Source organism: Carlito syrichta, unplaced genomic scaffold, assembly GCF_000164805.1.
Source record: "Carlito syrichta isolate Samal-C Ts95f unplaced genomic scaffold, Tarsius_syrichta-2.0.1 Scaffold287320, whole genome shotgun sequence".
Lineage (NCBI taxonomy): Eukaryota > Metazoa > Chordata > Mammalia > Primates > Tarsiidae > Carlito > Carlito syrichta.
The window spans coordinates 47,951-49,011 of NW_007231416.1; positions in this window are offsets into that span (position 1 = coordinate 47,951).

The following is a 1,061-nucleotide window of genomic DNA, read 5'->3' on the forward strand; positions in this document are numbered from 1 at the left end:
GTGTTCAGAGTTCTTCATTCTGGCAGTTCTGAAATTCTCCTGTGCTTGTTGAGGGTTTCACGTAGCCCTTTGACTTCTTCCTGGGGAACTGCGAACCCCGTCTTCCGCGTCAGTGCTGTGGGATGCAGACACGTGACCCTGACAGAGGCCAGAGCAGGGCTGGCAGAGGGAGCTACGCCCGGCCCGGCCGCCTTGGCTTTGCACGGGCAGGGACCTCTGCCATGCCGGCCCCTTCCTGTCCAGATTGTGCTTCTTTTCTGCCTTTGGACTGTGCACCTGCAGTTTTCCCAGGCAGCTGGTCCTTGGTTTTCCCTCAGCTCGTTACCTTCTCCCCCGTCTGCTTTAACGTGCATAGTGCCCAGTGACTGTCTAGTCACCCTTCCATGAATTAAGTGTCATGTAAGAACCAGCCTGAGAAAGGAATGAAGTGGAGCGGCATTTACTTTTGAGCATGAGGTTTTAGCTCTGGGTTGGTTTATTTTTTAGTTATGGAAAGAGCAAAGGACTTAAATTTTCCCTTGCTTTGTCATCAGGCTGCTACAGGTGGGCAAGCTGTCACTGTGAGCACTCAGAAGGCACACAGGTGGGTGCGGGGACAGGTGGCACTGACCCCGTGGGCATCCAGAAGGTCACAGGTGAGCCCCAGTGCTGTAGGCACATGGGAGGACACAGTGCTGACCCTCACCGGGGCCCCTTGCTGCAGGACACTCATATGGAGATGTGGGATGCATTTCTCCTTTTGGTGCTTTATTCCACCCAGTTCTTAAAATGTTCTTTCTCCTCCTTCCCGGAAGAGATCTGCTGAGCTGCTGTGTGGATTTAAAGGTTGCCTTTCAGCTGGGCTCGGTGGCTTAGCCTGTAATCCCGCGCCTTTGGGAGGCTGAAGTGAGAAGATTGCTTGAGCTCGGGTTCGAGACCAGCCTGGGCAAGTTGGTGAGACCTTGTCTCTACAATAAATCAAAAAATCAGCCGGGCATGGTAGTGTGCGCCTGTTAGTTCCAACTACTTGGAAGGCTGAGGCTGAAGGATCACCTGAGCCCAGCAGATCGAGGCTGTGGTGC